This window comes from Rana temporaria, chromosome 2 (assembly GCF_905171775.1).
Source record: "Rana temporaria chromosome 2, aRanTem1.1, whole genome shotgun sequence".
Classification (NCBI taxonomy): Eukaryota; Metazoa; Chordata; class Amphibia; order Anura; family Ranidae; genus Rana; species Rana temporaria.
Window position 1 is genome coordinate 507,666,513 of NC_053490.1, and position 25,416 is coordinate 507,691,928.

The 25,416-nt window shown below is 40.5% G+C and overlaps 1 long non-coding RNA gene across 1 annotated transcript; it reads left to right on the forward strand.

Annotated features, from left to right (window-relative positions):
• Nucleotides 1-3,786: 3,786 nt before the first annotated feature.
• LOC120927928 lies at nucleotides 3,787-23,707 on the forward strand. The gene is made up of 3 exons (XR_005747150.1): nucleotides 3,787-4,002; nucleotides 4,702-4,887; nucleotides 23,517-23,707. It is a non-coding gene; the product is annotated as an uncharacterized LOC120927928 (long non-coding RNA).
• The last annotated feature ends 1,709 nt before the right edge of the window (nucleotides 23,708-25,416 follow it).

The following is a 25,416-nucleotide window of genomic DNA, read 5'->3' on the forward strand; positions in this document are numbered from 1 at the left end:
TGTAAGGAAGACACATACAGTATCTCACAAAAATATTTCCACCCCTCACATTTTTGTAAATATTTTATTATATCTTTTAATGTGACAACACTGAAGAAATGACACTTTGCTACAATGTAAAGTAGTGAGTGTACAGCTTGTATAACAGTGCAAATTTGCTGTCCCCTTAAAATAACTCAACACACAGCCATTAATGTCTAAACCGCTGGCTACAAAAGTGAGTACACCCCTAAGTGAAAATGTCCAAATTGGGTCCAATTAGCTATTTTCCCTCCCTGGGGTCATGTGACGTGTTAGTGTTACAAGGTCTCAGGCGTGAATGGGGAGCAGGTGTGTTAAATTTGGTGTTATCGCTCTCACTCTTACATACTGGTCACTGGAAGCTTAACATGGCACCTCATGGCAAAGAACTCTATGAGGATCTGAAAAAAAGAATTATTATTCTACATAAAGATGGCCTAGGCTATACGAAGATTGCTAAGGCCCTGAAACTGAGCTGCAGCAAAGTGGTCAAGACCATACATCGGTTTAACCTCGCCATGGACGACCAAAGAAGTTGAGTGCATGTGCTCAGCGTCATATCCAGAGGTTGTCTTTGGGAAATAGATGTAGGATTGCTGCAGAGGTTGAAGAAGTGGGGGGGGCAGAATGTCACTGCTCAGACCATACAACTCACACTGCATCAAATTGGTCTCTAACATCCACCAGCTCTGTGATTTCATCATAGAGGTATGGAAGAGGACTCCAGTGACAACCTATGAAGCTCTGGTGAACTCCATGCCCAAGAGGGTTAAGGCAGTGCTGGAAAAAAATGGTGGCCACACAAAATATTGACACTTTGGGAACAATTTGGACATTTTCACTTAGGGGTGCACTCACTTTTGTTGCCAGCGGCTTAAACATTAATGGCTGTGTGTTGAGTTATTTTGAGGGGACAGCAAATGTACACTGTTATACAAGCTTCATTACATTGTAGTAAATTGTAATTTCTTCAGTGATGTCACATGAAAAGATATAATAAAAAATTTACAAAAATATGAGGGGTGTACTCACTTTTGTAATATACTGTATATTGAATTTCCCAAATTCTTCAGTGCTTCCAGTAATGCCGCGTACACATGCTCGGAATTTCCAACAACAAATGTTCGATGGGAGCTTTTGGTCCAAAATTTCGACCATGTGTAGGCCCCATTGCACGTTTTCTGTCGGAATTCCCGACAACAAAATTTTGAGAGCTGGTTTTCCAATTTTCCGACAAAAAAAAAACATTCTCGTAAATTCCGAGCGTGTGTAGACAATTCGGACGCACAAAATTCCACGCATACTCTGAATCATGTACGAGACAGAGGCGCTCGGTCTGGTAAAACTAGTGTTCGTAATGGAGGTAGCACATTCGTCACGCTGTAACGGACTGAAAAGCGCAAAGCTGAAAAATGTGAATCGTCTCTCACCAAACTTCTACTAACACGAGACTTGGTATGAAACTTCTGTTTTATTGTGCCGTCATACGTTCTGTACGTTCTTGATGTTCGCAATTTCCGACAACATTTGTGCGACCATGTGTATGCAAGACAAGTTTGAGCCAACATCCGTTGGAAATGTATTCACGATTTTGTTGTCGGAATGTCCGATCGTCTGTACACGGCATTAATAGTTAGACTTATAGACAATCTGCAAAATATAATGCTCCAGTGGGTAGGGTAGGGTGGCTATCATCTCATGCCTTTGGTACCAGAAACATCCCAAATAAAAGGTATACATATTTTTTGGACATTGCAATACACAATATGGCTACAAGTTTCTGGGCACCCCTCCAATATATTGTGTTTAGGTGTCTTCAGTGAAGGGTGCTGTTATTGCTACAGCATACATAGCTATGACCTTGTGACATCAGTTTGGGCAAGGTACTTTCAGTTCTAGCATGACTGTCCCTGTGCACAATCTCAGCTCCATAAAGATATAGGTTGATGAGTTTGAACTTGAAATTCCTGATGTCAGCCCTATTGAACACCTTCGGGATTAACTAGATCACCATTTGCTAGCCAGGTCTTCTTGCCCAACAACAGTATCTGACCACATAAATTCTCTTTTTGGTCAAATGGGCACAAATTCCAGCAGACACACTCCAAAAACAACTTCCAGAAGAGTTGTTAGAGCCACTAAAGAGGACCAACTCCATATTAACCTCCTTAGTGGTATTCCCGAGTCTGGCTCGGGGTAAGATTTCAGTACCAAAAGCGGTATCCCCGAGCCAGACTCTGGGCCGCCTCGCAGCATCCACAGGCACAAGTTACTTACCTTGTCCCTGGATCCTGCGATGCATCCCCGCTGTGTGAGCGAGCGGCGTGCTCGCTCGATTCACACAGTGCCTGTGTGCCGCCGATCTCCGTACCTTGCGACGTTACGACACACAGGGGCAGAGAATGGCGCCAAATTCAAAAAAGTAAATAAACACATTACATACAGTATATTGTAATCTTACAGATCACAGTACTGTATGTAAAAAATACACACATGTACTTTTATAAAAAAAAAAATAGTTCTTTCTGCCTGCAAACTGTAGATTGTCCATAGCAACCAAAAGTGTCCCTTTATGTCAAAAGTGATTTTAGAGCAGCTAGAAAACAGCGATAATAAATTATAATCACTTGCAGAATTGAGCGATAGCGATTTGTGGGAGAATTCGTCATAAAAAACTAAAGTAATGACAGCGATAATTCTGCAACTGAGCAAATTTCAGTGATTTTGATTTGATTACATTATTGAATATTTTTTTTTTATAATTACATTATTATTTGTAATAATTATTTATAGTGATTTATTATATTATAATTTATGATTTTGTGTTTCAAACTTTATCATACCTCTACTAGACTCTTGTTTGAACAGATTTAAATGAGTTATTCCTAAGAATTACAGGCCTACAATGTAAAACGCCAAATTTCCATGCAAAATAATTGTAACGCTTTTGGTACATAATTCCAGACATAATCATAGGTCATATGTATGAGAAGTATCCACAAGCAAATTCTCTTTTTGGCCTAATGGGCGCAAATTCTAGCAGACACACTCAAAAAACTGATAGGAAGGCTTTCCAGAACAGCTGTTAGAGACACAAAAGAGGACCAACTCCATATTAATGCCCATGGTTCTGACATGGCTTGGAATGGTCAACAAGGTCATATGTGTGAGAAGTATCCACAAACTTTTGGCCATATTGCGTACAGGGATGTAGTTACCACAATGTGAACATTAGATTAGGTAAACAGAGTTTTCTCCAGATTTAGGATGACTCTATTGCTATAAGCTGAGAGTATACAGGGTAATAAATGTAGTCTTTAGACCCCCATTGCATAATCTCCTTGGGTCGTGCTCCTTTTTGAGACATGACTGCCTACATTTGGTTTCCGTACTCTCAACCACATTTGAGGCAGCTTCCCCATGTTATTAAACTAGCATTACCTTCTTCCATGCCTTTGGCTTGACTCATGCATTAAGAAAACAATATCAACTTCATATAACGGCTTTATCTTCCCATCATGCGGTTTTAAAGAGGAAACAGAAAGCATTTAGAGGGACTAAAATCAGCCAGAAAATTCTAGGCTTTCTCATTAAAAGCCTTACAATTAGACCTGTGTTGTTTTGCTCATTGGCTCCTGGTCCTTCTTGCATTGCATTTGGACCTTTAATAAATTATTAATCTCAAAGTTAATAATTAATGTTAATTAGTGCTATAAGCTAATTTTCACCAAGAAATGTGAACAAAGGTCGCAACTTGTTAACAGCTGATGTGAAAGCTTTAATTTCCCATGTTTTTTTTTTCTTAAAAATGGTGTATGATTTGCCAGACAGTTTTCAGTATCTGCAAGAAAAAAGTAGGCACTGGCCGAAGTCAGATCATATGAGTCTGTGTGTTAAAAGATTTCAAGAGTTGTTGAAATGCAGTTCATGGAATCTAAAGCAGAGAAAAACATATGGAGTAAACGATACTTGTAAAAACAGGTAAATTTCAGTTTATTAAACTAAACTTAAAGGTTATTTGTATAGCGCATTAATATTAATAGTATTATTATTATTTTTTATTATTATTATTAATAACAATAATAGTAGCAGTAGTACCTCATATACTACCTATTGCAATATTTTCACCATATTAGCTTTTTTTTTTTTTAAATATCGTTTCATTGAATTGGATTCCTTTTTTAATTTATCCTTATAGTTTTTGTTTTTCATTATTTAAAAAAAAAAAAGAATTTAAAATACAGTTGTAATTTAAAGAGAACAAAATTAGATGTTCAATTAGTTGAATACTAGTTTTTCTTCTATAGACCTGTGTTTAAAATAGGAGAAAATAAAGTTATAGTGATAGATTTTTGTTTTATTTTGCCAAAAAAAATAAAACACACAAAACCTGATTGGTCACCCTTTTGTGGAGAGCTTTTTTCTCCCTTTTTTTTTAAAGAGGCCTCATCATATAAATGTTTATGAAACAAAAAAAAACATTACAGCTAAAAGCAAACATAACAGCCTTTTAACTTAGATTTAACCTTTTATTATGAAGTATAAATCAATATTATGTTATATGATTTATAATACATTGTTTTTATTTTAAACACATGTTTTGTTTTTTGTTTTGTATGCTGCATTTTATGTATAAATTGCATTTGCTTGCTTGATATATATATTTTTTGCAATTTTTAGATTGACTTGGTCCATAAATTGGGAAGAAACAAATTCTGAACTACACTATTGTGAATATTCTTTTATTTGCTCTCAGTAACAAGGATTCTACCTTGTAAGCACTAAGTAACAAGGGGAGTCTTTGTCACTAAGGGGAATTAATAGCAAAAAGCAGTGAATGCTGAAGGACAATGTAATGGTGATGGTGTAAGTATAACTTACATATTCCAAGAATAAAATTAGTAAGCTGTTTTTCCTTCTTCTGCTGCCCGCTGTCTTATCAGATTTTTCCACATGCATATAAAAAGTATTACTCTTCCAACATGATAGAGTCAGTGAGCACGGTTATCTTTTGTGTTCAGTGCAAGAGGTTGCTCAAAGTTTATTATATTTTATTATTATATATTTTTATATATTTTATATATATTTTTAATTGTTTTTTTATATTATATATTTTTTTAATCTGAGCAGCTACAAATACTGCAGCTGCTGACTTTTAAAATAAGGACACTTACCTGTCCAACACACCCGCAATGTCGACACCCGAGGCCGACCCATCTCTTGATGTATGTAATGTAAAACCTTAACGTTTTACACCCACTAACACACAGCTCCGCAAGGTAGAGAGCGCCTGACTCTCCTGCTCGCCCCCTTCCCCCTCAAGGGAGGGGGCGAGCACGACACTCCACACCAGGGAGAAAGCCTTGCATTACTGTGTGGAGTTACAGACAGAAGAACAGGAAGTGAGGATGTCTCAGAAGAAATAAGGACATTTAAAAGCAAAATGGAAGGATGAGGTAAGTGAAGGAGGACTGCACTAAGGTAAAGGAAGCTATTTAGGGATTTTTTTTTTACCTTTACAACCCCTTTACGTTGATTTTTACCATTTATCACTTAGTGCCCTTATGGCAATTTATATGTGTTCATGTTCACGTTTATTTTTTAAGCTTATTGTCACATTTTAGGTTTAACGCGACTCTATACATATGTTTCCTAGCTTAGAGCTAAGTCTGCATGTAAAAGATGAGAAAAATTATAATATATATATATATATATATATATATATATATATATATATATATATATATATATATATATATAATACATGAAGAACTATTATCAAAAGGATTATCCACATTGATATAGCAGCATACAATATGTTTTGCTATGGTGGGCCTTTAAAGCTCAATTCCAGCCAAAACTATGGAAGAGTAAATATGTATGTTTTATTGCCATCTGTGGCCCCATTAGAGAGATTTCAAGTCATTTTCTGTTCCTGTGACAGCATGATATGAACTGAGGGGAACACTTGTCATTGTGAGAGAAAGGCACAGGCAGTAGTCATAACCTGGCAGAGGTTCTGATCTTCACTTAGTAAAATTTGTCATCTTAAGTTGCTCTTCAAACATCATTTCAGCTGCTTAGTGAGGTTTTTGTAGTTTCCATTTGTGCTTTGTGATAATATTTTTCAGATCAGAAGTTAAATACTATTTATAGAAAAGTCTTTTAAACTTTTTTGGGTAAATGAAAATGTGATCATTTGTAAAAGTTTATTTACAGAGCTGTATTCATAGACTAGCACTGAGACAAGAATAACAGTTTTTATATTGATGTGCCCTAGCATGATGCCTACTGTTGGGAAATATTCTCCCTATTTGAGCCACCAGATAACGCTTTGCACAGCTGTTGCCTCTGAATCCCAGCAGTTGGTGACAGCTCAGGTTCCCGATTACGTAACCACATGCTGGCTGCAGATGAAACTGTAGCCTGAAAATAGCATTCTTCGTCTGTATAATAATGTAACTGTCAAATACATTGACAGTATTAAAATAAAATAGCAGATTAAATATAAAAAATTGAAAAAGACAGGTTAACAATTTTTTTCAAGATTTTTGCCCATTGTCAGTCTACAGGGTGTCCCAAAAAGCTCCATACATAGGAAAAATTATGTATTTCTTGAATATTTCTATTGTACTTACTTGGTCACAGAAGACACAGGGTCCTTCTTCCTTTTAGCTTCTTGTGTGGCCCCTAGTGATGCTGTTATGATATCAGCGCTGTTCTTTGTAGAATTGTACTGTGAGTTGAGGCAATTGTGATAATGCACCCCCAGGAGATGGGTTGATGATGTTGTAGACTCAAAAGAATTGGTTTGTAGGAAGCATGTTGTCACTTAACCAGGAAGAGGACTGGTGGTGGACCATGGAGAAGTGAGTCCTCGTAGGACAACCCCGGGGAATATTGCAGTGAAAGCTGCTTTTTTGTATTTCTAAAGCTGTTAGGCAATAGATTAAGAAGAAAACTGGGATTGGGATTCACCTCCTGACGGTGCTCCTTTCCTTGTGACTTGTTTGATAGTTACAACAGTTCAGTAATCACTGGGGAATTAGAGAGGCAAGTGCAGTATTCACAAAGCACTTGCTCCGTAAGTTGCGGCGGCGTAGCGTAAATTGGCTGGCGTAAGCACGCCTAATTCAAATGTGGAAGAGGTGGGCGTGTTTTATGGAAATTATTCGTGACCTCACGTAAATGACGATTCGAACAAACGGCGCATGTGCTGTCCATGGACGTATCTCAGTGCGCATGCTCCAAATCACGTTGCAAAAAGTCAATGCTTTTGACGTGAACGTAACTTACGCCCAGCCCCATTCACGGACGAGTTACGCAAACAACGTAAAACTTGAAAAATTCAACGGCTGTCTGACGTCCATACTTAACATTGGCTGCGCCATCTTTTTGGTGGTTTATCTTTACGCCTGAAAACGCCTTACGTAAACGGCGTATCTTTACTGCGACGGCCGTGCGTACGTTCGTGAATAGGCGTATCTTGCTGATTTACAAATTCTAGGCGTAAATCAGCGTACACACCCCTAGCGGCCAGCGTAAATAGACAGCTAAGATACGACGGCGTAGGAGACTTACGCCGGTCGTATCTTAGCAATATTTAAGCGTATCTCAGTTTGAGCATACGCTTAAATATACGACGGCGCGGATTCAGAGTTACGACGGCGTATCTACTGATACGCCGTCGTAACTGTACCTGAATCTGGCTAAAAGTGCGTGCAGGTGGAAGGAAGAAGAGGACTTTTGTAAATAGGAAAGAAGTTGCCTGCCTCTGTGTTTGAACATTTTCAAGTTGTGCATCCCATAATTCCTTAACCCTATCCAAGTTATCATTCCCTAATAAAAAATAAAAAAACAACAAAAACAAGCCAAGGACTGTTTTCAGCAGTGGGGAACTGGGACATCAGCGACTCCTTCGGTGGTATTGTTACAGTCACTTGACTGGTGCTTGTGGACTGCTTTTTGATGAAAATGTTACAGATTAAAACAAATATGTTGTGTATTGCATGAAATGTATTAAAAAAACATGTCAAATTACCGAAAGGTCCCTTTTAAGATGTTACTGTATAATTACCAAGGTATGCACCGCTCTGGCAAAAAGTGTTCAATTGTTTATTCATTACAAACAGCAACTGCTAAAAACCACCCACCCCATTACCTGAAGCCAAGGGTTGGGTTGATATGTAACATTTTGGGAAAAAATACATTACATAGTAATATTTGCAAGTCCTATCAGTAATTTCTGAATAATCTGATCTCTGTGTTTGACCAAATTTAACTATTTCTTGTAATATTAGTTACCTAATCTTGCGCTCTTTTTTTAAGCAGTGTGTCACAATCACTCGCAGTCCCATTATCATCGATACGTCTTTGTGAATTCAATTCAGCGCTGGACACTCGCCAGTGGAATGTTGCCCTGATAAAAGCACCTTCAAATCTAATTTAAGGTCATCCTCCCTATTATCACCGGTGTTAGCATCATCTCCCTCCTCAACATCCGTTTGGAAATCTGAATTGTGAATGTTATTATTGCCGCTAATGATGTCATGACTTGGAACGCGGTTATCAGCATTTGTCTGCTTAATGGGACAATGTCTAACTTACTTATAACAGCGCATTAGCTGTTACCTTCTACTTAAATTTTTTTAATTAAATATTGTAGAAGATGGAAACAGTGCACATGAAGGTAGCAATATCCCGGCTAGGGTAACTCTATGGAGCCACAAAAGCCAAGCAATTTAGCGTTAAAGATTAAAGTAGAGCAAAGTGGCAGCTACTACAGTGATCCTCTGCTTCCACAGAGATGGACCAATAAACTATGCAAAATAAATACAGTAATACCTTGGATTGTGAGCATGAGTCATTTCGGAAACATGCTTATAATCCAAAGCACTCCTATATCAAAGCGAATTTCCCCATAAGAAATAATGGAAACTCAGATGCTTCGGGCCAGATTCACATAGAACTGCGGCGGCGTAACGTACCGTAGATACGTTACACCGCCGCAAGTTTTCATCGCAAGTGCCTGATTCACAGAGCACTTGCGATGAAAACTACGCCGGCGGCCTCCGGTGCAAGGCGGGCCAATTCAAATGGGCGTGTGCCATTTAAATTACGCGCGCTCCCGCGCCAGACCTACTGCGCATGCTCCGTTTCGCAAATCCCGTCGTGCTTTGCGCGCCGTGACTTCATTTTTTCGAACGGCGACGCGCGTAGCGTACTTCCGTATTCCCGGACGTGTTACGCAAACGACGTTCATTTTTAAATTTCGACGCGGGAACGACGGCCATACTTTAGACAGCAATACGTTTGCTGACTAAAGTTAGGGCACCTAAAACGACGACTAACTTTGCGACGGGAAACTAGACTAGCGGCGACGTAGCGAACGCGAAAATCCGTCGTGGATCCGCTGTAACTCCTAATTTGCATACCCGACGCTGGTTTACGACGCAAACTCCCCCCAGCGGCCGCGGTACTGCATCCTAAGATCCGACAGTGTAAAACAATTACACCTGTCGGATCTTAGGGATATCTATGCGTAACTGATTCTATGAATCAGTCGCATAGATAGAAACAGAGATATGACGGCGTATCAGGAGATACGCTGTCGTATCCCCTTTGTGAATCTGGCCCTAAGTTCCACAACCATCTATTTACTGTGTTTATTGGCATATAACACTCACTTTTTTCACCCTGCAAATCGGTTGCAAATAGTATGTGCGTGTTATACGCCGATACTGCCTTGGAGAGAACGGGGAGGGGGGCGGGACGAACGCCATCAAATTACATACAGCGAGAATCTCCTGTTTACTCAGCGGCCTCTGTAATAGGAAGTCCCATCTCCTGGGCCGGCATTGGACCAGTGTTCTGTCTATCATAGAAGCTGGTCCAGGAGGCGAGACTTTGTTTTAAAGAAGCCGCTGAGTAAACAGGAGATTCTCGCTGTATGTAATCTGGCGGCGCTCATCCCGCCCCCCTCCCTGAGATGGGCATTGATCAGGCTGCATTCATGGCAATGGGGAGGCTGCAGATGGGCATTAATCAAGATGCATTGATGAGCAATTGTGAGGCTACAGATTGGCAGTAATCAAGCGGCATTGATGGGAAATTGTGAGGCTGCAGATGGGCATTGATCAGGTTGCATTGATGGGCAATTTTGAGGGTGCAGATGGGCATTGATAAGGCTGCAGTGATGGGCACTGACCCTAATTTTGCTTCAAAGTTCTTTATTTAAAATTGAAGTTTTTCCCTGAAACTTCCCTCTTAAAATGAATGTGCGTGTTATACGCCTGTGCATGTTATATGCCGATAAATACGGTATATAAAAATGATTACAGCAATACAAGATACAGTATAAAGTGTACTGTAAAAATTAAATAAATTAACCTGCACTTCACGAGCTACAGAATATAAGAGAGAAGAGAGGCAGACAGTTCACACTGCCGCAACCTGAAAGTTGCCAGGAATCTTCGAGGCAATTTTGAGGCAACTTCCGGGGAACTTCAAGGAAAGCCTGGGTAATCTTCATCAGCACACATCAGTGTAGGAGGAAAAATATATTTTTTTAAATTGCTGGCAGAAACTAAGAAAAACTGGGTTGGTTTTTTTTCAAAATATTTGGTCTTTTTTATTTTTATTTTTGCAAAATATAAAACCTAGCAGTGATTAAATACCACCAAAAGAAAGCTCTATTTGTGTAAACAAAATTATAACAATTTTATTTGGGTACAGTGTTGCAATTGTCATTTAAAATGCGACAGCGTTGAAAGTTGAAAATTGGCCTGGGCAGGAAGGTGGTGAAAGTGCCCCATATTGAAGTACCGGTAGTTAAAGAGTTCTAATGCATCAGAAGACTTTGCTGTTTTATTGAAAGCCCCCTTTAATATTTCTATAAACTTTCTTTAAAAAATAATGTTTATAACGGTACATTTAAAGTGTTACTAAACCCAGAACCTGCATTTACTATGTTTGGTCTCCACAGAACATGGAATTGCAATTATTTTAGTAAATATAAACTGCTAAATACCTTTTCTCATTAGCAGTATATACAGTAGCAGTCTTGTGACTTCTATCAGTGTCTGGTTAAAGCTTGTAGGAGGAGTTTTCATTCTCCTCTGACTGTCCTCTAAAAGCTGCATGACCCCTGACCCTCTGTCTAGACAGTGCCTTTTGGCCCTGTGCTGATCACATGCACCCTCCCAAGAAAAACAAATTCTAGCAATACACACCAAACTGAACATGTGCAGAGTAACTTCCAAGGCTCTGTCTTATCAGGAGATGGATTGGGGACAGTGGAAATAGGGGATGATCAGGGAAGACAGGATCAAACATCCTTTTTACACAATGTGGAGGATTAACCCCTTAGGTTCTACAGTGAATATAACAAGCATGCTTTACTGCATATACACACTGGGCCAGATTCACGTAGAAGTGCGGCGGCGTAACGTATCGTAGATACGTTACACCGCCGCAAGTTTTCATCGCAAGTGCCTGATTCACAAAGCACTTGTAATGAAAACCTACGCTGGTGGCCTCCGGCGTAAGCCCGCGGAATTCAAAGGGGCGTGTGCCATTTAAATTAGGCGCGCTCCCGCGCCGGACCTACTGCGCATGCTCCGTTTCGAAATTCCCGCCGTGCTTTGCGCGAAGTGACGTCATTTTTTTGAACGGCGACGTGCGTAGCATACTTCCGTATTCCCGGACGGCTTACGCAAGAAGGAAAAATTTTCTAATTTGGACGCAGGAACGACGGCCATACTTTATACAGCAATACGTGTGCTGTGTAAAGTTAGAGCACCAAAAACGACGACTAACTTTGCGACGGGAAACTAGACTAGCAGCAACGTAGCAAACGCGAAAAACCGTTGTGGATCGCCGTAACTCCTAATTTGCATACCCGACGCTGGTTTACGATGGGAACTCCCCCCAGCGGCGGCCGCGGTACTGCATGCTAAGATCCGACAGTGTAAAACAATTACACCTGTCGGATCTTATGGCTATCTATGCGTAACTGATTCTATGAATCAGTCGCATAGATACTCTGAGAGATACGACGGAGTATCTGAGATACTCCGTCGTATCTCCTTTGTGAATCTGGCCCATTGATTTTACTGTTGTGGGTTAAGTAACACTTTAATTATCAAATGATATGTAGCTCTGCTTCTAAGTTGTATTTAGTACACTGCTAGTAGCACTGAAACACAACAAGCAGGAAACTTTATATGTAGCAGGTGAGACTTCTGTCTGTACATTCTGTGCCTCTTACCAGGCTCCATGTGAAGCTATATAGACATAAGTTGGCAGCTGTACGCTCTTCACGTTTCACTTGTAATGTTTATGTCTGTACAGGCTGGATCAAGGAGTGGAACAAATGAAATTTCCTCTGTCTTCATCCACATGTACAAGAATGCATGTGTATTGGCATTCCCCATTTATTTTTACATTGAATCTTTTCCACAATTTACAAAAGGTATCCCTCCCAGAGGTGGTGGGCATAGAAAGGTTAATGTCTGTGCAATGGGGGTCATTCAGGGACTGAGGAAAACATTCATATACATTGTGGTTTACTAAGTAGAGATAGATTATATAGTTCAGCCCTGGTTCCCATATGTGTGGCACGTTTACGGGCACACTTCACGGGTACAGCAGCCCATTCATTAGGGTGCGCTGCTGTACATGGGGGAAACCCATTTTATTACGCACTGCACCTATCTGAATGCTGCAGAACCAGGAGGTTGGGCACTCATAAAAACCATGTCACAGGTGCCGATGCATGGAGGGTGCCATTAAGAATTATTGAAAAACGTATGTGATAAAATATATAAATAATAGGGTCAGTTTAAATTGTGCATACTGTGGGCCAGATTCACAGCAGAGATACGACGGAGTATCTCAGATACTCCGTCGTATCTCTCAGAGTATCTATGCGACTGATTCATAGAATCAGTTACGCATAGATAGCCCTAAGATCCGACAGGTGTAATTGTTTTACACTGTCGGATCTTAGGATGCAATACTGCGGCCGCCGCTGGGGGGAGTTTGCGTCGTAAACCAGCGTCGGGTATGCAAATTAGTAGTTACGGCGATCCACGACGGTTTTTCGCGTTCGCTACGTCGCTGCTAGTCTAGTTTCCCGACGCAAAGTTAGTCATCGTTTTAGGTGCCCTAACTTTACACAGCACACGTATGTGCTGTATAAAGTATGGCCGTCGTTCCCGCGTCGAAATTTAAAAATGTTTCCTTCTTGCGTAAGACGTCCGGGAATACGGAAGTACGCTACGCACGTCGCCGTTCTAAAAAATGACGTCACTTCGCGCAAAGCACGGCGGGAAATTCAGAAGGGAGCATGCGCAGTAGGTCCGGCGCGGGAGCGCGCCTAATTTAAATGGCACACGCCCCTTTGAATTACGTGGGCTTACGCCGGAGGCCGCCAGCGTAAGTTTTCTCGCAAGTGCTTTGTGAATCAGGCACTTACGATGAAAACTTGCGGCGGTGTAATGTATCTACGATACGTTACGCCGCGGCGATTCTACGTGAATCTGGGCCAGTATCTCTTAAAAGTGAGTACACCCCTCACAATTTTGTAAATATTTTTTACTTTCAATAATTTTTATTCAAGAAAGCATACACATTACAATAGCAAATGTGGGACCATTTGTCCTGCTTAGGCCAACATGGCCAAAAATGAGCAATCAACAGGTGTATGGTAAGATGAAATGCACTTAGAATAAGTGACGAAAACATGTAATTACCATGACAATTATTAAGCAAAGGTTTGATAGCTTATAGTCATGCTAAATATCTGACTGGAAGAAAAATGTCGGGCCGAGGGTTATGGAGAGCAGTCCCGCCACCCCAAATGGGATCATACTGTGGCTGGAGCTCTTCTCCCCCTGGCCCGAAGGTACCTAGATCTCGTTCAGTCAGACCTAAACCTGGAAATAAACTCGAAGGTTATATCAAGGCACATAGCACAAATTGGATGGATAGAAGAGATGGGATAAACATCAAATGACCAAACAACAAGATAACAGTGATGGACATAACATGGTGACCCAACACCAGAGTTGACTGGGTCAGTGGCTGTAAATATTGTATTATATCTTTTCATGTGACAACACTGAAGAAATTACACTTTGGTACAATGTAAAGTAACGAGTGTACAGCTTGTATAACGGTGTAAATTTGCTGTCACCTCAAAATAACTCAACACACAGCCATTAATGTCTAAACTGCTGGCAACAAATGTGAGTACACCCCTAAGTGAAAATGTCCAAATTGGGCCCAATTAGCTATTTTCCCTCCATGGTGTCATGTGACTCATTAGTATTACAAGGTCTCAGGTGTGAATGGGAAGCAGGTGTGTTAAATTTGGTGTTATCGCTCTCACTCTCTCATACTGGTCACTGGAAGTTCAATATAGCACCTCATGGCAAAGAACTCTCTGAGGATCTGAAAAAAATAATTTGTGCTCTACATAAAGATGGCCTAGGCTATAAGAAGATTGCCAAGACTCTGAAACTAAACTGCAGCACAGTGGCCAAGACCATACAGCGGTTTAACAGGACAGCTTCAACTCAGAACAGTCCTCGCCATGGTCGACCAAAGAAGTTGAGTGCACGTGCTTAGCGTCATATCCAGAGGTTGTCTTTGGGAAATAGACGTATAAGTGCTGCCAGCCATGCTGCAGAGGTTGAAGGGGTGGGATGTCAGCCTGTCAGTGCTCAGACCATACGCCGCACACTGCATCAAATTGATCTGCATGGTTGTTGTCCCAGAAGGAAGCCTCTTCTAAAGATGATGCACAAGGAAGCCTGCAAACAGTTTGCTGAAGACAAGCAGACTAAGGAGATAGATTACTGGAACCATGTCCTGTGGTCTGATGAGACCAAGATAAACGTATTTGGTTCAGATCGTGTGAAGTGTGTGTGGCGGCAACCAGGTGAGGAGTACAAAGACAAGTGTGTCTTGCCTACAGTCAAGCATGGTAGTGGGAGTGTCATGGTCTGGGGCTGCATGAGTGCTGCTGGCACTGGGTAGCTACAGTATTTACAAAAATGTGAGGGGTACAGTATATTCAATGTGGTGACATACTGTATATATATATATATATATATATATATATATATATATATATATATATATATATATATATATATATATATATACAGTTGTATTCAAAATTATTCAACCCCCACTGAAATTGATTGTTTTGGCCAGTTTGACATTGATTTTGATCATTCAGTCATCCTGCTTACAATTTAATCAAAGAGGCACGTGTAGGTCAGACAAATATAACATAACATTTATAATGAAATAACCACAAATGTCTTTTCTGTGCTCACATCATTATCAGTTTTATTCAACCCCTAAGTGACATTCAATCTTAGTACTTAGTACAACATCCTTTTACAGTTATAACAGCTTTTAAACGTGAAGCATAGCTTGACACAAGTGACTTGCAGCGATCTACGGGTATCTTCGCCCATTCGTCATGGGCAAAAGCCTCCAGTTCAGTCACATTCTTAGGCTTGCGCATTGCAACTGCTTTCTTTAAGTCCCACCAGAGGTTCTCAATCGGATTTAAGTCTGGTGACTGCGATGGCCACTCCAAAATGTTCCAGCCTTTAATCTGCAACCATGCTCTAGTGGACTTGGAGGTATGCTTGGGATCATTGTCCTGTTGAAAGGTCCAACGTCTCCCAAGCCTCAGGTTTGTGACAGACTGCATCACATTGTCATCCAATATCTCCTGGTACTGAAGAGAATTCATGGTACCTTGCAAATGCTGAAGCTTCCCTGTACCTGCAGAAGCAAAACAGCCCCAGAGCATGATTGAACCCCCGCCATGCTTCACAGTGGGCAAGGTGTTCTTTTCATCATAGGCCTTGTTCTTACTCCTCCAAACATAGCGTTGATCCATGGGCCCAAACAGTTTCATCAGTCCACAGAACACAATCCCAAAACTTCTGTGGTTTGTCCACATGACTTTTGTCATACTGCAGTCGACTCTTCTTATTCTTTGGAGACAGCAAGGGGGTGCGCCTGGGAGTTCTGGCATGGAGGCCTTCATTACGCAGTGTGCACCGTATTGTCTGAGCAGAAACTTCAGTACCCACATCTGACAAATCTTTTCTCAGTTCCTCAGCAGTCACACGGGGACTTTTCTCCACTCTACGCTTCAGGTAGCGCACAGCAGTCAAAGTCAGCATCTTCGTTCTGCCACGACCAGGTTAGCGTTTCAACAGTGCCCTTTGTCTTGAATTTGCGAATGATGCTTCCTATGGTGTCTTTTGGTATGTTTAACATCTTTGCAATCTTCTTATAGCCATTGCCCTTCCTGTGAAGAGTAATCACCTCTTCTCTTGTCTTCCTGGACCATTCTCTTGACTTCACCATGTTTGTAACCACACCAGTAAATGTCTAGAAGGAGCTGAGTATCACAGTAATTTTAAAGCTGCCTAATTAATGCTTATTAGGCTTTATTGCTGCTCCCTGACATCCACAGGTGTTTTCAATACCTGATTGAATACACTTCAATGAACCTCTGTTCTTCAGAGTGGTAGTCTTTAAGGGGTTGAATAATTGTGTAAATGAAGAATTCACAAAAGAAACATTTACTGCTGTATTACAAAACCAATTGATGTCATTTTAGTTGCATATGGTTCTTTAAGAAGTCCTTGTAGGATTTCATTCTGAATACAATTACAAATGTACACTAAATTCCCTAAAACCCTTTACAGCATTGGGGGGTTGAATAATTTTGAACACAACTGTATATATATATATATACATACACACAGTTATGTCCATATTAGTGTTGAATTATTTTGAGGGGACGGCAAATTTACACTGTTATACAAGCTGTACACTCACTACTTACTACATTTTAGCAAGTGTAATTTCTTTAGTGTCGTCACATGGGAGGCCCGAGGACGTCATGTGACGTCCACCCAGGATGGAAGGGCCACCATGTAGACGTCATATGACAATTGCCGGTATTGAAGTGGTTAAAGCAGAATTACACCCAAAAGTGGAACTTCTGCTCATTTGTCTCCTTCCCTCCTCCGGTGACACATTTGTGGGGAAGGGGGGATGACAGGTATCCAGTCCCCACTTCCGGGAGTCTCGGCCGCGGCCATTAACGCCACCCCTGGCTCCACCTCCCCCTGCCGCCGAGCCAGTAGGAGAGCGCAGTAGGGACCCGGAGTGAAGCCGTAATGCTTCACTACCGGGTTCCCTTACTGGCTATGGCAGCAGGAGCACCCGACAGCTGATGGAAACATCAGCTGCAGTGCTGCCATTGCTGGACTCCAGGACAGGTAAGTGTCCTAATATTTAAAGTCAACAGCTGCAGTATGTGTAGCTGCTGGATTAAATTTCTGCAGCGGTGGGTGGACCTCCACTTAAATTGGTTAAATATTTTTTGTTTTTAAAGAAAAAACAAAAATGAGGAAAAAACACTTTTGAGTAGCTAGCATTCTTCACATGTCCTCACCACACAAAATGTCTGCCGGCATATTGGAGACAGAAACGCTTTACTAGTTACAGGCTAATCCCTGAGCTACTTTCTGTAAATTACACCCAGTCACCGGCAATTTCCCTCAGCCATATACCGTAAGAAAGAGTTTATTTGTCTGACAGATAGTAGGCCTGAATCCACAACAAGGCTCGGCCTGCCAACAGATTCCTCTCAGGACGTCTTGCTATAGAAGTGCAAAGAGCAAAGACAGGAAGTCGTCTTTATGAGGGGAATAAAAACACATAAGTAGTCTCTCATGACTGCCTTTAATAGGTGAAGAGGGTATTGAGCTAAAAAATCCAACATAACAGCTTGTTCTTGGCGCAGGCTACGGCTCATTTTCTTTGGCTCGCTCCAACAACCTGAAAAAAACAGGGACCGATAGGTTTCAGGAAGGAATTTTTTTTTTCTTTCTTCAGATTAAACTATTATTGTTTCCTATGAAGCTGTCCTCGCCGAGTGTATTAAAAATTCTTTAAGAAAGTGGCCCTTGAAAAGAGATTTGTCTTATAAGGAGCGAGGTGATTCATCCCGCGACTTCAAACGCCTAGGATCGAACCAATTTCCTTACGAAAGTGGCTGATTACCCTCGTAGATTTATACCGGGATGGAGTTTAAGCTGCCGCGGAGGTGATTGATGGCGAACCTGCCACTGGAGGAAGTTAGCAGTTTATTAAAGTTATTTTAAGATCACACAAGGAAAAAAAAATGTATTTTGGCTGCCAGCTGTTATTATAAAGAAGGTTAAGCTTCCCTGCTAAGCAAAACTGGTAGTCAAATGTTTTGTGTAAACACTAATAAAAATTGCATTTTTTCCTGCTCTCTCCAGCAGGAAATCACATTCAGCGTTTTAAAAGGTGATTTTGTATTAATATCTTATTTAACCACTTGGGTACCAACCTGTAATACCCCCTCCTTACCAGGCAACTATTCTCAGTTTTCAGTGCTGTGCTAGTCTGACTGATATTTATAGCTTGACAGATTTAACCAATTGACCTCTGGAAAGGGTTTTATCCTCCTTCATGACCATATTTTTGCAATTCAGTACTGCGCAACTTTAATTGGCAATTGCGCCGTCATGCAACATTGTACGTAAAGGGAATTTATATAATTTTTTTTCATAAAAATAGAGCTTTATTTTGGTGGTATTTGATTACCTCTGGGATTTTTTATAATCCTTATTTAATATTAATAGAAAGAAAGAAAGAATGTAATATTTTACATTCGAACATACAGGTAATATCAATATTCACTGCAGCAGGAAAAAAAAATCTAATAAAAAAACATTAATGAATAAATTGTCAGGAAAAATAAGACTTATGTGGTACATTATTACCAAAAAATATATACAGTACAGACCAAAAGTTTGGACACACCTTTTCATTCAAAGAGTTTTCTTTATTTTCATGACTATGAAAATTGTAGATTCACACTGAAGGCATCAAAACTATGAATTAACACATGTGGAATTATACATAGCAAAAAAGTGTGAAACAACTGAAAATATATTTCATATTCTAGGTTCTTCAAAGTAGCCACCTTTTGTTTTGATTACTGCTTGGCACACTCTTGGCATTCTCTTGATGAGCTTCAAGAGGTAGTCACCTGGCACAGCACCCCATTACTCTCCTTCTTGGTCAAATAGCCCTTACACAGCCTGGAGGTGTGTTTGGGGTCATTGTCCTGTTGAAAAATAAATGATGGTCCAACTAAACGCAAACCGGATGGAATAGCATGCCGCTGCAAGATGCTGTGGTAGCCATGCTGGTTCAGTATGCCTACATTTTTGAATAAATCCCCAACAGTGTCACCAGAAAAGCACCCCACACCATCACACCTCCTCTTCCATGCTTCACGGTGGGAACCAGGCATGTAGAGTCCATCCGTTCCCCTTTTCTGCGTCGCACAAAGACACGGGGGTTGGAACCAAAGATCTCAAGTTTAGATCCATAAGACCAAAGCACAGATTTCCACTGGTCTAATGTCCATCCCTTGTGTTCTTTAACCCAAACAAGTCTCTTCTGCTTGTTTCCTTTCTTTAGCAGTGGTTTCCTAGCAGATATTCTACCATGAAGGCCTGATTCACACAGTCTCCTCTTACCAGTTCTAGAGATGTGTCTGCTGCAAAAGGTGGCTACTTTGAAGAACCTAGAATATGAAATATATTTTAAGTTGTTTCACACTTTTTTGTTATGTATAATTCCACATGTGTTAATTCATAGTTTTGATGCCTTCAGTGTAAATCTACAATTTTCATAGTCATGAAAATAAAGAAAACTCTTTGAATGAGAAGGTGTGTCCAAACTTTTGGTCTGTACTGTATATATTTTAATTATCTATCTATCACTTTGCTACAATATAAAGTAGTGGGTGTACAGCTTGTATAACCGTGTCAATTTGCTGTCCCCTCAAAATAACTCAACACACAGACATTGATGTTTAAGCCGTTGACAACAAAAGTGAGTATACATATATAGTGAAAATGTCCAAATTGGGGAGCAGGTGTGCTAAATTTGGTGTTATCTCTCTCACTCGCTCATACCGGTCACTGGAAGTTCAACATGGCACTTCATGGCAAAGAACTCTCTGAGGATCTGAAAAAAAGAATTGTTACTCTACATAAAGATGGCCTAGGCTTTAAGAAAATTGCCAAGACCTTGAAACTGAGCTGCAGCACGGGGGCTAAGACCATACAGCGGTTTAAAACGACAAGTTCCACTCAGAACAGGTCTCACCATGGTCGACCTAAGAAGTTGAGTGCACGTGCTCAGCGTCATATACAGAGGTTGTCTTTGGGATATAGATGTATGAGTCCTGCCAGCATTGCTGCAGAGGTTGAAGGGGTGGGATGTCAGCCTGTCAGTGCTCAGACCATACGCCGCACACTGCATCAAATTGGTCTGCATGGCTGTCATCCCAGAAGGAAGTGTCTTCTAAAGATGATGCACAAGAAAGCCTGCAAACAGTTTGCTGAAGACAAGCAGACTAAGGACATAGATTACTGGAACCATGTCCTGTGGGCTGATGAGACCAAGATAAACTTATTTGGTTCAGATGGTGTTAGGCATGTGTGAAGAGTAGGTGAGGAGTACACTGATCAGTGGAATTTCTAGGCTATATCAGCTCAGAATAGAATAGTGCATCAAATAAGTCAACACAGCAACAAACAGTGATAGCAAAAAATAAATAATCCCGCAGAGTCTTCTGCAACCAGTAACCTATACTATTCTTTAGTAAGTAATTAAAGACTACAATGTTATATGTAGCTCCCTAAAATGTACCTCTGACTATGAGCAGCCAGGGCAAAGTTTCTGTAAAGCAGTTGGTTGGTAAACAGACTTTAGCTCTGAGTCTTCAGTTGGCTAGTGTTGGGGCCCAGACTTTAAGATGGTGCGCGTAAGTACAGTCCTTTTTAAGTCTGCATGCAGTGATTCAAACCACTGGTTAGATGGTAAGTCTCTCTAGTATCAGTCTCTGCTTGTAGCAGTAAAGCAATCACTGCCTCAGCCTCTCACCAGTCCCAGCAAGTCTTGACCCAGGTACATAGCTGTTAGCAATTCTTCCGCCTCAGCACTCCGGGACTCATCCCCAGTCACCGGTGGTAGCAAGCAAGTGTGTGTGCACACAATAGCAACAAGAGGAAGTCCTTTGATCTACAGCTTGGGAAAATGCAGCTCCTCTCACCTCCTCCTATCAGTCTTCCTCCTGGGATTTGTAGTCCACTGGCCCTTTGACCTCCATTGTAGGATCCTCCCTCCAAACAATATCTCTCAGGCCTCGTACACACGACCGAGTTTCTCGGCAAAAACCAGCAAGAAACTTGCTGAGAGATATTTTTTTGCCGAGAAAACCGGTCGTGTGTACATTTTCGGCGAGGAAACTGTCGAGAAACTCGACGAGCCAAAAAGAGAGCAAGTTCTCTATTTCCTCGACGGGAATAGAGAAACTTGCCGAGTTTCTCGACAGCCTGACAAGGAACTCGACGAGGAAAACGATGTGTTTCGCCCGTCGAGTTCCTCAGTCGTGTGTACGAGGCTTCGTAGTTCTGTGTGGTCAGCATCCAAATCTCTTGAGTTACCTTTGCTTATTAGCTCCCTTTGCTGGTTGAAAGTGAGATAGCATTAATCCATTCAGCAAGATAGCTCAGCGGGAGCAGAGAGAGCAACTGCAGTACAGTACCTAACTACACAGTGATACCATTGATTGTAGCTACTGTCTTAGGCATTTCTGTATCTCCTCCCCAGTACTCTTAAATTGGGTAGAGTGGTTTAGGCTAAATTGTCTTTGTTGTGAAATCCCTAATTGTGCTCATTGAGATTAAAATTTAACTTCCTGGGGGGAAAAGGTTTATTTTTTTAAGATTTTTTTTCGATAGGGGTGCCTTTAGGGTAATTTTGTTTATTTAATTCACTGTTCTTTGAATTCTTTATTCTTTTATTTTTAATCCATCTCTGGTTGCGATATAAAATAAATTGGGCTAAAGACATGCCAGATTTTTGTAGTTATCAAATGCATAATGTTGCTTACTAAGCTGTGTAGTAACTAAATTTAGTAGAAGCATGTAATGGAATGCCACAAAATATTTTGAAAGCAATCATTTCTGTTGATTAAAACAGTTGTCTCTTGTAAAAAAAAAAAATCTTCCGTAACTTCTCTGTTTTCATTCATCATATATATATACAATTTTTTTTTTTATTTTTTTTTTTTTTACAAGACGCCCAAGTAATTTCATTTTTCCTGGCTTCTATTAAAAAGATCAATACCTATGATTCCAGGGAGTCTCGACTCATAAAAAGATGGAGCTGGTTGGTAATCACATATGAAGGTATCGGTTGTCATTAGCACAAGGATTGATCTGAGGAGACAGTACACGTAGTGGCGTTTGAACATATCTAGCTGGCTTCTATATTGTAGCTTTGCCAGGCAACCTTTCACCCTAACAATAATTAGGTTTGAAGCACAGCTTTACTCTATAGGAGGAAATAAAATGCTAATATCAATTGAGTTCAGCTTTACTAAAGCAGAATACCACCCCAAATAATGGGCTTGTAGAAGAGGAAAACATACGTTGCAATAACTGGGATTTATAGGGTTTAAGTACTACACAAGCCATTTTGTATTTTAACATTATTACAAATGACCTTTGTTTTTCAGTCTGCAGACATAATCAGTTCTTAAATAGGAATGAGCGGCACGATCTCTGTAATATTGATTTTGCCCCAAAATTACAAGGTTTGCCATTGTCAAAATTCACTGAAGTGGCAAATTTGACTTAAAAAGAGAAACGACTCTTTCCATCCTTTTTTTTTTAAGATTTCTTTTTTATTTATTTAGAGTGTATGTTTTTATGGAGATTGGTTGCATTTATTTAGGTTTGTTCTATTTAGAGTTTGGTGTATTTGTGTTTTTGTGTGCATTTGATCTTTATTTGTGTACGCTCATTTTTTTTTTCACTACCTGTATTTTAATTTCTGTAAAAAGATTTTCAACTTCCCAAGCTCTCAGGAGCCGTTTAGAGCCCATAAGGTTCTTACGAACCACTAAAAATCAACTTGATTTCACTGTCCATATTGATCCCTATGCATTGTGTAAAAATGGCAAAATGTTGCCTAAATCTACCAATTTTCACAAAAATTGCAGGGAATTGAAATCCCTTGATTTTGCTCATCCCTAATCATAGATATAAAAACAAAATTTTCACTGCAATATGCAAATTGTAGTTAGTTTGTAGTTTGCCCTTAAAAATCCCACTGGCGTACTCTGCTGTTAAATACAGCATTTAATTGTGTAAAATAATTACATTTGATACCATGCATTATTATGTACAACCCACCTCCCCTTTTAAAACCATTTTAGCACAGCTTGATTAAAAGGATTTTATATTGACATTTACTGTAACTCACAGCATATTCCTCACTCTATTTAGGCAACAAAAGAATAATTTATAAAGTTTTTTTTATCTTTATTGCAGATACAGAGAACATTTGTTTACTACAATGAAATCAATGCAATTAGAATTTTAAAACAGTTACGTCAAATGCCAAGTTGTCTCTTTACAAGATCTTACAATCCATGTTACTTAGAAGCAAGTAAAGAATGATGCATTTGTCATTATGTTATCAATAACTGCAACAAAGTAAAGTTTATGAAAGATTGGCTCCATCTTTTGGTATCAAAAACATAATAGCCATTGAGTAAAAATCTTTGCAAACAAAAAAATAATGGGATATGTATGAGCTGGGTTTAGCAACTGGTGCTGGGGGTAAGGGGGGGGGGACACGTTGTCTCTGCCAATGAGGTGATATGCATACACTGACATGAGGCCCATCAAACTCTTGTCCAGTTGCTGCTCTAACTTAGCAGGAAACGGACTGTGCTTAATGGGAAGGGTCTTGAATATGAATTTAAGAGGACTCTGAAGTAAGGTCTTTTCACAAGAACTCTGGGGCTGCTGGGAAGGACCAATGCACTATGACAGTAGGACTTATGGGAAGGGTCTGTGCACCATGACTATAGGTCTTATGGGATGGGTGTTTGCACTACTACTGTAGGACTTGAAAGGGGTCTGTAGACTATGGAAATGTGTTTGCACTATGACTGCAATACATATGGGAAGAGTATGTGTACCATGACCGTATGACTTATGGGAGTGGTCTCTGCAGTACAACTGTGGGACTTACAGGAAGGGTCTTTGCACTACGACTGTAGGACTTATACAAAATGTCTATGAACTGTGACAGTAGGACTTGTGGGAACGGTCCTTGCACTATGACTGTAGGACTTATGGGAATGGTCTCTGCAGTACAACTGTAGGACTTATGGGGAGGGTCCGTGCACTATGACAATAGTACTTATGGGAAGGGTCTGTGTGCTATCACAGTAGGACTTATGGCAATAGTCTCTGCAGTATGCCTGTGGGACTTATGGGAAGGGTCTTTGCACTATGACTAATGTACTTATAGGAAAGGTCTGTGTGCTATGATAGTAGGAATTATGCTTACGGTTTCTGCAGTACAACTGTAGGACTTATGGGAAGGGTCTCTGCAGTATGACTGTAAGACTTATGGGAAGGGTCAATGCACCATGAATTTAGGACCTATGGGAAGCGTCTGTTCCCCATGACTATAGGGCTCATGGGAACCAATTGTGCTATGCTGATGCTCTATGTCTAATCGGAATGTTTGATTACTGTTGACAGACTCAGCAAACTTCTTTATGTATGGACAACCTTAAATTTGTCACTGCTTAGAGGAGACACAAATTTCTAGTGGTCTAAAATGCAATGCTGAGTAGCCGGCTGTAATGCGGTTAGGGTGACCACGTGTCCCGGATTACCCGGGACAGTCCTGCATTTTGCAGGTCTGTCCCGGGCACCTTCATTCCAGGACAATACAGTGTCCCGGAATAAAACTGAAACAGCCACCCCCCGGGCCAATCTGATGCCCCCAAAAAAGGCTGCCACATCACCACTTTACTCACTGACAGTAATTGTCCTGGCCTGGAATGCCTGGAGGAGCACAATCCCTGCCCCCTGCTTGTGATTGGAGAAATTATAATTCCCACCTCTTGTGTCCAATCACTGTGCTGTGATTCGTTACAGCACAAGCTGATTTTTGGGAAGGGAGGGTGTCCCTGAATGGTAGTTTGGAAATGTGGTCACCCTAAATGAGGATCATGTGACCACTGTGACAGCCAATCACAGTGGTCACATGATCGATGAGCCTTGCTACCCCCCAGGCATTCTGAACCATTTAAAGGAAAAAACGGGTGGGCGTGAACAAGTTAAGGTTATTGTTTTATGACACAAGAAGAGGTCAAAAATAAAAGAAAGTTGAAAGAAACTTCCCTAACCCTCATGAGCTATTTAAAGT